Source organism: Salmo salar, chromosome 26 (genome assembly GCF_965601325.2).
Source record: "Salmo salar chromosome 26, fSalSal1, whole genome shotgun sequence".
Classification (NCBI taxonomy): domain Eukaryota; kingdom Metazoa; phylum Chordata; class Actinopteri; order Salmoniformes; family Salmonidae; genus Salmo; species Salmo salar.
The window spans coordinates 15563641-15575738 of NC_138316.1; the positions used below are offsets into that span (position 1 = coordinate 15563641).

General features: G+C 51.1%; 1 pseudogene across 1 annotated transcript in view; it reads left to right on the forward strand.

Annotated features, from left to right (window-relative positions):
- The window catches only part of LOC106587161 (malonate--CoA ligase ACSF3, mitochondrial-like), a 54129-nt pseudogene extending 42630 nt beyond the window's left edge, over positions 1-11499 (forward strand). Inside the window, exons 6-8 of the transcript XR_014382891.1 lie at positions 6667-6801; positions 7029-7140; positions 10811-11499. The product of XR_014382891.1 is annotated as a malonate--CoA ligase ACSF3, mitochondrial-like (transcript). The remainder of the gene's footprint in view (positions 1-6666; positions 6802-7028; positions 7141-10810) is intronic.
- The last annotated feature ends 599 nt before the right edge of the window (positions 11500-12098 follow it).

The window sequence follows — 12098 nt, forward strand, 5'->3', positions numbered from 1 at the left end:
TGCCCAATACATCCCCACACCTCTCACGCTGCCCAATACATCCCCACACCTCTCACACAGCCCAATACATCCCCACACCTCTCACACAGTCCAATACATCCCCACACCTCTCACGCTGCCCAATACATCCCCATACCTCTCACGCTGCCCAATACATCCCCACACCTCTCACACTGCCCAATACATCCCCACACCTCTCACGCTGCCCAATACATCCCCACACATCTCACGCTGCCCAATTCATCCCCACACCTCTCACGCTGCCCAATACATCCCCACACCTTCACGTTGCCCAATACATCCCCACACCTCTCACGCTGCCCACTACATCCCCACACCTCTCACGCTGCCCACTACATCCCCACACCTCTCTCGCTGCCCACTACATCCCCACACCTCTCACGTTGCCCAATACATCTCCACACCTCTCACTCTGCACAATACATCCCCACACCTCTCACGCTGCCCAATACATCCCCACACCTCTCACGCTTCCCAATACATCCCCACACCTCTCACGCTGCTCACGCTGCCCAATACATCCCCACACCTCTCACGCTGGCCAATACATCCCCACACCTCTCACGCTACCCAATACATCCCCACACATCTCACGCTGCCCAATGCATCCCCACACCTCTCACGCTGCCCAATACATCCCCACACCTTCACGCTGCCCAATACATCCCCACACCTCTCACGCTGCTCACGCTGCCCAATACATCCCCACACCTCTCACGCTGCCCAATACATCCCCACACCTCTCACGCTGCCCAATACATCCCAACACCTCTCACACAGCCCAATACATACCCACACCTCTCACGCTGCCCAACATATCCCCACACCTCTCACGCTGCTCACGCTGCCCAATACATCCCCACACCTCTCACACAGCCCAATACATCCCCACACCTCTCACGCTGCCTAATACATCCCCACACCTCTCACGCTGCCCAATACATCCCCACACATCTCACTCTGCCCAATACATCCCCACACATCTCAAGCTGCCCAATACATCCCCACACCTCTCACGCTGCCCAATACATCCCCACACCTCTCACACAGCCCAATACATCCCCACACCTCTCACACAGTCCAATACATCCCCACACCTCTCACGCTGCCCAATACATCCCCATACCTCTCACGCTGCCCAATACATCCCCACACCTCTCACACTGCCCAATACATCCCCACACCTCTCACGCTGCCCAATACATCCCCACACATCTCACGCTGCCCAATTCATCCCCACACCTCTCACGCTGCCCAATACATCCCCACACCTTCACGTTGCCCAATACATCCCCACACCTCTCACGCTGCCCACTACATCCCCACACCTCTCACGCTGCCCACTACATCCCCACACCTCTCTCGCTGCCCACTACATCCCCACACCTCTCACGTTGCCCAATACATCTCCACACCTCTCACTCTGCACAATACATCCCCACACCTCTCACGCTGCCCAATACATCCCCACACCTCTCACGCTTCCCAATACATCCCCACACCTCTCACGCTGCTCACGCTGCCCAATACATCCCCACACCTCTCACGCTGGCCAATACATCCCCACACCTCTCACGCTACCCAATACATCCCCACACATCTCACGCTGCCCAATGCATCCCCACACCTCTCACGCTGCCCAATACATCCCCACACCTTCACGCTGCCCAATACATCCCCACACCTCTCACGCTGCTCACGCTGCCCAATACATCCCCACACCTCTCACGCTGCCCAATACATCCCCACACCTCTCACGCTGCCCAATACATCCCAACACCTCTCACACAGCCCAATACATACCCACACCTCTCACGCTGCCCAACATATCCCCACACCTCTCACGCTGCTCACGCTGCCCAATACATCCCCACACCTCTCACACAGCCCAATACATCCCCACACCTCTCACGCTGCCTAATACATCCCCACACCTCTCACGCTGCCCAATACATCCCCACACATCTCACTCTGCCCAATACATCCCCACACATCTCAAGCTGCCCAATACATCCCCACACCTCTCACGCTGCCCAATACATCCCCACACCTCTCACACAGCCCAATACATCCCCACACCTCTCACGCTGCCCAATACATCCCCACACCTCTCACACGGCCCTATACATCCCCACACCTCTCACGCTGCCCAATACATCCCCACACCTCTCACGCTGCCCAATACATCCCCACACCTATCACGCTGCCCAATACATCCCCACACCTCTCACACAGCCCAATACATCCCCACACCTCTCACGCTGCCCAATACATCCCCACACCTCTCACACTGCTCTCGCTGCCCAATACATCCCCACACCTCTCACTCTGCCCAATACATCCCCACACCTCTCACGCTGCCCAATACATCCCCACACCTCTCACGCTGCCCAATACATCCCCACACCTCTCACGCTGCTCACGCTGCCCAATACATCCCCACACCTCTCACGCTGCCCAATACATCCCCACACCTCTCATGCTGCCCAATACATCCCCACACCTCTCACGCTGCTCACGCTGCCCAATAAATCCCCACACCTCTCACGCTGCCCAATACATCCCCACACCTCTCACACTGCTCTCGCTGCCCAATACATCCCCACACCTCTCACTCTGCTCAATACATCCCCACACCTCTCACACAGCCTAATACATCCCACACCTCTCACTCTGCCCAATACATCCCCACACCTCTCTCTCTGCCCAATACATCCCCACACCTCTCACGCTGCCCAATACATCCCCACACCTGTCACGCTGCCCAATACATCCCCACACCTCTCACGCTGCTCACGCTGCCCAATATATCCCCACACCTCTCACACTGCCCAATACATCCCCACACCTCTCACTCTGCCCAATACATCCCCACACCTCTCACGCTGCCCAATACATCCCCACACCTCTCACGCTGCCCAATACATCCCCACACCTCTCACGCTGCCCAATACATCCCCACACCTCTCACACAGCCCAATACATCCCCACACCTCTCACACAGCCCAATACATCCCCACACCTCTCACGCTGCCCAATACATCCCCATACCTCTCACGCTGCCCAATACATCCCCACACCTCTCACACTGCCCAATACATCCCCACACCTCTCACGCTGCCCAATACATCCCCACACATCTCACGCTGCCCAATTCATCCCCACACCTCTCACGCTGCCCAATACATCCCCACACCTTCACGTTGCCCAATACATCCCCACACCTCTCACGCTGCCCACTACATCCCCACACCTCTCACGCTGCCCACTACATCCCCACACCTCTCTCGCTGCCCACTACATCCCCACACCTCTCACGTTGCCCAATACATCTCCACACCTCTCACTCTGCACAATACATCCCCACACCTCTCACGCTGCCCAATACATCCCCACACCTCTCACGCTTCCCAATACATCCCCACACCTCTCACGCTGCTCACGCTGCCCAATACATCCCCACACCTCTCACGCTGGCCAATACATCCCCACACCTCTCACGCTACCCAATACATCCCCACACATCTCACGCTGCCCAATGCATCCCCACACCTCTCACGCTGCCCAATACATCCCCACACCTTCACGCTGCCCAATATATCCCCACACCTCTCACGCTGCTCACGCTGCCCAATACATCCCCACACCTCTCACGCTGCTCACGCTGCCCAATACATCCCCACACCTCTCACGCTGCCCAATACATCCCCACACCTCTCACGCTGCCCAATACATCCCAACACCTCTCACACAGCCCAATACATACCCACACCTCTCACGCTGCCCAACATATCCCCACACCTCTCACGCTGCTCACGCTGCCCAATACATCCCCACACCTCTCACACAGCCCAATACATCCCCACACCTCTCACGCTGCCTAATACATCCCCACACCTCTCACGCTGCCCAATACATCCCCACACATCTCACTCTGCCCAATACATCCCCACACATCTCAAGCTGCCCAATACATCCCCACACCTCTCACGCTGCCCAATACATCCCCACACCTCTCACACGGCCCTATACATCCCCACACCTCTCACGCTGCCCAATACATCCCCACACCTCTCACGCTGCCCAATACATCCCCACACCTATCACGCTGCCCAATACATCCCCACACCTCTCACACAGCCCAATACATCCCCACACCTCTCACGCTGCCCAATACATCCCCACACCTCTCACACTGCTCTCGCTGCCCAATACATCCCCACACCTCTCACTCTGCCCAATACATCCCCACACCTCTCACGCTGCCCAATACATCCCCACACCTCTCACGCTGCCCAATACATCCCCACACCTCTCACGCTGCTCACGCTGCCCAATACATCCCCACACCTCTCACGCTGCCCAATACATCCCCACACCTCTCACGCTGCTCACGCTGCCCAATAAATCCCCACACCTCTCACGCTGCCCAATACATCCCCACACCTCTCACGCTGCTCAATACATCCCCACACCTCTCACGCTGCCCAATACATCCCCACACCTCTCACGCTGCTCACGCTGTCCAATACATCCCCACACCTCTCACGCTGCCCAATACATCCCCACACCTCTCACGTTGCCCAATACATCCCCACACCTTCACGCTGCCCAATATATCCCCACACCTCTCACGCTGCTCACGCTGCCTAATACATACCCACACCTCTCACGCTGCTCACGCTGCCCAATTCATCCCCACACCTCTCACGCTGCTCACGCTGCCCAATACATCCCCACACCTCTCACGCTGCTCACGCTGCCCAATATATCCCCACACCTCTCACACTGCCCAATACATCCCCACACCTCTCACGCTGCCCAATACATCCCCACACCTCTCACGCTGCCCAATACATCCCCACACCTCTCACGCTGCCCAATACATCCCCACACCTCTCACGCTGCCCAATACATCCCCACACCTCTCACACAGCCCAATACATCCCCACACCTCTCACACAGCCCAATACATCCCCACACCTCTCACGCTGCCCAATACATCCCCACACCTCTCACGCTGCCCAATACATCCCCACACCTCTCACACAGCCCAATACATCCCCACACCTCTCACACAGCCCAATACATTCCCACACCTCTCACACTGCTCACGCTGCCCAATATATCCCCACACCTCTCATGCTGCTCACGCTGCCCAATACATCCCAAAATAAACCCCCACACCTCTCACATATCCCAATACATCCCCACACCTCTCACGCTGCCCAATACATCCCCACACCTCTCACGCTGCTCACACTGCCCAATACATCCCCACACCTCTCACGCTGCCCAATACATCCCCAAACCTCTCACGCTGCTCACACTGCCCAATTCATCCCAAAATAAACCCCCACACCTCTCACACAGCCTTCATTTCCCTTTCCCTGCCTCAGCTGGGGACTCTAATGATCCACCAGGACTCTCGCCTTCTCTCCACACCTCCCCCTCGCCCTCTCTACCTCTCTCAGTCCCACACTCATCCACCACAATGACCCACTTCCCCTCCTCATCATCCCCCAGCCCCAGCTGAGCCCTCACACTCAATAACCAGCACCTTATCACACTCAATAACCAGCCCCCCCACACACACACACACACACACACACACACACACACACACACACACACACACACACACACACACACACACACACACACACACACACACACACACACACACACACACACACACACACCTCCAGTACTCCCCTGGGGTAACACCAGTAGGTGTCTAGCATGGCTCTTCTGTCTGAGGTCACAGTATGCCAGTCAGTCAGTGTTCCTCTCCTCAGCCTCTCTCTGAGCCCTGGCTGGTAGGTGTGGTGTTTCCACTGAGAGAAGGTGTTACCTAGTGATGAGGTGTCAGGTGGCCTGGATGTCAGCCAGCTCCCAGATATGGTCCACGGTTGTTTGTGTTTTTATATATTATATAGGCTGTTGTTCTTACAGTGCCACTGAGACAGCTCAGCACACCTGAGTCTTGGCGTTGTGCTGCTAATCAGTGGTGGGCATGGGGGAGGTAATTAAGGGGAACTCCAGCTGAGCTGCTCTCTCTCTCTCTCTCTCTTTCTCTCTCTCTCTCTCTCTCTCTCTTCCCTCTCTTCCCTCTCTTCCCTCTCTTCTCTCTCAGCTATTTGCCCAAGAGATAGAGGCAAAGCAGGTTGAATGCATCAGCAGCCTGGGTGTGTGTGTGTTTTCATGCCTGTGTGTAGCGTCCAGGATATTGCCATTCACCTGCTGATTGATGGAGCTCTCAGTCTCAGCTGTTCTGCTGTGGTCTGTGGACTGTGCTGGCCATGTTTACTGGGGTTCCTCTGACTCTCTGACACACTAATCAAGCAGGCCTGTGTTGTGGTACTGTGAGTCTCAAACACACTGAGCAGGCCTGCTTTATTATGCCACCCACCCTCTCTCCCTCCTCCACACACAAGCCTATATTACACACAATATGCCAAGTCATGTGACAACCTGGTGGGAGTAGGGGTTGAATGATGGAGTGTGTGCGTTTTTCCGTACATGGTAGATGTGCATGCCTTTGATAAATGAGGACTGTTAAGCAATTTTTATTTAGCGTGGGCTTGTTTTTCTGTGTTTCTCCTATCTAAGCCCAGTATCCCTTGTTTGTATGGTGTCCTGCAGGGGACACAGCAGTCTATAAGGATGGAGTGTCCTGGATCATGGGCCGCACCTCTGTGGACATCATAAAGAGTGGAGGCTATACGATCAGTGCTCTGGAGGTGGAGCAACACCTGCTAGCCCACCCTGATACCACAGGTAAACTCCCCCTCCATTGGCTCCTTCATGGTGCTTTTCCACTGCAGGGACATACACTGGTGCTTGGCCTAAAGACTCCATGGCTGGCACCATTAGATTAGCACCATTTTTATATTGGTTGGGTTTAAACAACATCCATAATTTTACTCGTTGACATATTACAGTAGCTTTCAGGGTGTATCTTATTTCAGGGTGTTGTCCATGTGTGTTGACCCCTGACCTCTCAGATGTGGCTGTGATTGGCGCTCGGGACGCCACCTGGGAACAGAAGGTGACAGCGGTGGTGCAGCTGAAGAGGGGATGGAGCATGACCCTGTCAGAGCTGAAGACCTGGGGCAGGTAAGAGGCAACACAAAGGACATTATTGTCACACTAGTTATACAGTGGGGGAAAAAAGTATTTGATCCCCTGCTGATTTTGTACGTTTGCCCACTTACAAAGAAATGAGCAGTCAATAATTTTAATAGTAGGTTTATTTGAACAGTGAGAGACAGAATAACAACAAAAAAATCCAGAAAAACGCATGTCAAAAATGTTATAAAATGATTTGCATTTTAATGAGGGGGGGGGAATGCATGAAATGAAATGTATGCATTCACTACTGTAAGTCTGCTAAATGACTAAAATGTAAATGTAAATAAGTATTTGACCCCTCTGCAAAACATGACTTAGTACTTGGTGGCAAAACCCTTGTTGGCAATCACAGAGTCAGACGTTTCTTGTAGTTGGCCACCAGGTTTGCACACATCTCAGGAGGGATTTTGTCCCACTCCTCTTTGCAGATCTTCTCCAAGTCATTAAGGTTTCGAGGCTGACGTTTGGCAACTCGAACTTTCAGCTCCCTCCACAGATTTTCTATGGGATTAAGGTCTGGAGACTGGCTAGGACACTCCAGGACCCACTCCTTTGTTGCCTTGGCCGTGTGTTTTGGGTCATTGTCATGCTGGAATACCCATCCACGACCCATTTTCAATGCCCTGGCTGAGGGAAGGAGGTTCTCACCCAAGATTTGACGGTACATGGCCCCGTCCATCATCCCTTTGATGCGGTGAAGTTGTCCTGTCCCCTTAGCAGAAAAACACCCCCAAAGCATAATGTTTCCACCTCCATGTTTGACGGTGGAGATGGTGTTCTTGGGGTCATAGGCAGCATTCCTCCTCCTCCAAACACGGCGAGTTGAGTTGATGCCAAAGAGCTCCATTTTGGTCTCATCTGACCACAACACTTTCACCCAGTTGTCCTCTGAGTCATTCAGATGTTCATTGGCAAACTTCAGATGGGCATGTATATGTATTCTTGAGCAGGGGGACCTTGCGGGCGCTGCAAGATTTCAGTCCTTCACGGCGTAGTGTGTTACCAATTGTTTTCTTGGTGACTATGGTCCCAGCTGCCTTGAGATCATTGACAAGATCCTCCCGTGTAGTTCTGGGCTGATTCTTCACTGTTCTCATGATCATTGCAATTCCACGAGGTGAGATCTTGCATGGAGCCCCAGGCCGAGGGATATTGACAGTTCTTTTGTGTTTCTTCCATTTGCGAATAATCGCACTAAATGTTGTCACCTTCTCACCAAGCTGCTTGGCGCTGGTCTTGTAGCCCATTCCAGCCTTGTGTAGGTCTACAATCTTGTCCCTGACATCCTTGGAGAGCTCTTTGGTCTTGGCCATGATGGAGAGTTTGGAATCTGATTGATTGATTGCTTCTGTGGACAGGTGTCTTTTTTACAGGTAACAAGCTGCGGTTAGGAGCACTCCCTTTAAGAGTGTGTTCCTAATCTCAGCTCGTTACCTGTATAAAAGACACCTGGGAGCCAGAAATCTTTCTGATTGGGGGGTCAAATACTTATTTCCCTCATTAAAATGCAAATTATTTTATTACATTTTTTACATGCGTTTTTCAGGATTTTTTTGTCTCTCACTGTTCAAATAAACCTACCATTAAAATTATAGACTGATCCTTTCTTTGTCAGTGGGCAAACAAAATCAGCAGGGGATCAAATACTTTTTCCCCCCACTGTATAGTGCCAGGAAGCAGCATTAGTAAAAAAAATATATATATAAACATTAAAACTCCCAATAAATGTTGAGGTATTTATTTCAAAACCACTCCATAAAGGTGCTTATAAATCATAGATCTAATGTATATTAGATTTGTTGGTATGTCTGCTAGCTAGCTATGCTTTGTCATGCTACTCCATTCCATCAACCAGTTGGTGTTCATGGTTCAGTGGCTTTACTATTTGGGAACATGCGAAAACCTTATATTGTGTGTTTTTGAAAATAGAATTTTGTCCACCGCATTTATTGAATTTGAGGAAGACTTCACTGTTCAGTCCCCCGGGGAGTCATCCAGACTTGTTTATAGTAACTGCTGCTGAAGCCTCAAAATCAATAGCAACCTAACTACTGGAGATAGAGAGAGGCCACTCTCATTTAACTGAAGGGGCCAAGGGCAGATGTGGACTGATGAAGGGAGCTGAGGAGAGGATAGAGAGAGAGGGAGGATGAGGAAATGAGGGATGATGATGGAGGTCTGTCAGGCAGGCAAGCCGTTGCTGTTTTGGTGTTTTGGTCTTGGCTTCTTTTTTTCTCTAAATGTCACTGTGGTTTTATTTGCCCCCCAACAATGGCAGAAGACACATGTCCATTTCTATGGAATTGCTCAGGCCATGTCTCTCCCCTTCTCTCTCTCCCTCCTTGTGCCCCCCCCCTCTCTCTTACTCGCTGTCTGTATTCTATATTTCTGTCTCCCTCTCAGTCTCTCTCCCTCCATCTGTCTTTGTCTTTCTCTCTATCACTCTCTGCCCACCCTGTGTGTGCGTGTGCGTATGTGTGTGTGTGTGCTGTGGGCTCCATATGGTGTGGGGGTGTGCAGGCCCTACTGCTGTGCCCTGCTGGTCCTGCATGGTGGATTAGCAGCGCTGCCTGTCTGCCAATGACCCTGTCACCCCCCACCCACAGGTGCTGCCTGCGGACAGGCAAGCACGGGGCCAAGGCAGGGCCAGCCAGGGTGAAGGAGATGGAGAGGATGAACAGAAAGGGAGGCAGAGGAGGAGGGGGGGAAAACAAGTGCATGGATGCTCACTCCTCAGTGCCCCGGCTTCAGCTGTCACCCTGTATCTGTGTCAAGCGCTGTGTTCCTCACTAGCTAGTGCATACAAACACTAACACACACATACATACATACATACATACACACATACATACCCATACATACATACATACATACATACATACATACATACATACATACATACATACATACATACATACATACATACATACATACATACATACATACATACACACACAACAGGCAGAGCCTCCGAGAGATGGGTGTGTGAACAAGCCCCATTAGACATACACACACACACACACACACACACACACACACACACACACACACACACACACACACACACACACACACACACACATAGTTGTCTGACACAGTCATGCAGCCACATGTATAGAGAGCAATGCAGAGAGAGAGAGAGACAGACCCATCTGCTACGAGGGACAGAAGTACGCTATGCTACAATATGATTTGTTGATTTACTATTCTCTGTCTATCGCCACAACACAGCCATTAGATAATAAAAAACGCTGCAGGCTTCACGACTCCACATAACAACCATGCATTCAAAATGGCAGACATTTAATTAGCTCAGCCTTGTGTTTTTGCCTTGACTATTTGTTTTTACTTCATGCTGATTGTGTTGTTTTGTATTAACCAAATAGGAAATGTCTTGAAGCAGTCTGGGGGATATTACCGAGGGAGAGAGACGCTCTAGTGCGTATGAAGGACGTTCTCTTATCTCTCAAACTGACACCAGGGGCTCAGCCTTTGTTCCACTGTAATTGTTATTGTGTGTACGCTCAAGTAGTGTCTCGTGGCTTTGTGCCTGTGTGTGCCTGTGTGTGTGTTAAGCAGTAGAAGAGTTAATATGCGCGTGCCTTTATAGGGTGTTTCAGTCCTGTGTGTTAATTGTCATGTGTTGTGTTTTGAGAGCACATGGCCTGGTCCTTGTGGAGGAGATGCCCAGGAACCAGATGGGGAAGGTCAACAAGAAGGACCGAGTCAAGCACTTCTTCCCCAGCTAACTAGTAGAGAAGCCTGCACCTCCTTTCACGGCCCACCTCCTCCATGACACCTCTCCTCCAACAGGAGCAGAGACCCTCCTCATACTACAGTGAACCATCGAGATGAGCTCCAAGTGACTGACTCACCAGACAGTGGTCTGGGGAAGAATGAAGAGACCTCACTGAGGACCCCACTAACTACACCACTGACCCCACTCAGCTCTGAGTTACCGTCGGACTGTTCACTGCTGGGCCTGGAGGCACTGAGCTCAGTGCTGTCTTACACGTGATTCAACTGCTGTGGAGATATATTTAGTTTGGCTGCTATGACAGAGAAGTGATTTAATACGATAAGGCTGCGGTGCCTTCTTTAAAGACTGAGTGCTGCCATCATTAGCATGACTGGGGATCAGGACATGAATAATTATGCCAACACACAAGTACATTAAGAATCCTTGAAAATGATAAGAGCAGCAAGAGATCCTTGACATTATACACAGAAGAAGAAGAAGGGAATACAGGGCATTGTTAAATTGTTCATAATTACAATCCAGATGGATGCCCTTGAATTGGCAATGAAGTTTATTTTAATGTAATAAAATGGGTGATGTATGGACATGCCGTTTTTGGTGTTTGGTTTATTGATTGCAGCCTTGCTTAATATTCAGCTACCTTGTAAGGTTGACATATCGTGTGTGTGTGTGTGTGTGTGTGTGTGTGTGTGTGTGTGTGTGTGTGTGTGTGTGTGTGTGTAGGTGTGTGTAGGTGTGTGTAGGTAGGTGTGTGCAGCTGTGGGTACACAGGTGTGATGAGAGCCTAGAGGCAGAGAGGAAGGAGTCTAGATAGAGAAGTCTCCCACAGCTGGAAATCCTCCACCCTCCTCCTCCTCTCTTTTCCATCATCCTCCTCTCTTTTCATCTCTCCTCCCACGGGCTACTGTGAGAGACAGTGACTACATCATTCGTTGTTTGACACCATCATCATGGGTCAAGAACGGATAACATGAGCATTCCCCCTTAGCAGAATGGTGACATTTCATATACTATACTGAACAAAAATATAAACGCAACATGTAAAGTGTTGGTCCCATGTTTCATGAGCTGAAATAAAATATCTCAGAAGTGTTCCATACGCACAAAAATGTCTCTCAGATTTTGTGCATAAATTTGGTTACATCCCTGTTAGTGAGCATTTCTCCTTTGCCATGATAATCCA